The following is a 478-nucleotide window of genomic DNA, read 5'->3' on the forward strand; positions in this document are numbered from 1 at the left end:
ACCCTTCAGAGTAACCCGCCCAGGGCCATTCCCCGACAATTAACTCCTGACTCATCCACCCTAACCTGCACATCCCTGGGCACTACGGGACAATTTAGCATGGCCAATCCACCCTAACCTGTACATCCCTGGGCACTATGGGACAATTTAGCATGGCCAATCCACCCTAACCTGTACATCCCTGGGCACTATGGGACAATTTAGCATGGCCAATCCACCCTAACCTGCACATCTCTGGGCACTATGGGACAATTTAGCACGGCCAATCCACCCTAACCTGCACATTCCTGGGCACTACGGGACAATTTAGCATGGCCAATCCATCCTAACCTGCACATCCCTGGGCACTATGGGACAATTTAGCATGGCCAATCCACCCTAACCTGCACATCCCTGGGCACTATGGGACAATTTAGCATGGCCAATCCACCCTGACCTGTACATCCCTGGGCACTATGGGACAATTTATCATGTCCAA

Source organism: Chiloscyllium plagiosum, unplaced genomic scaffold (genome assembly GCF_037043375.1).
Source record: "Chiloscyllium plagiosum isolate Xiang-an unplaced genomic scaffold, Cpla_swu_hap1 HiC_scaffold_50, whole genome shotgun sequence".
Taxonomy (NCBI): domain Eukaryota; kingdom Metazoa; phylum Chordata; class Chondrichthyes; order Orectolobiformes; family Hemiscylliidae; genus Chiloscyllium; species Chiloscyllium plagiosum.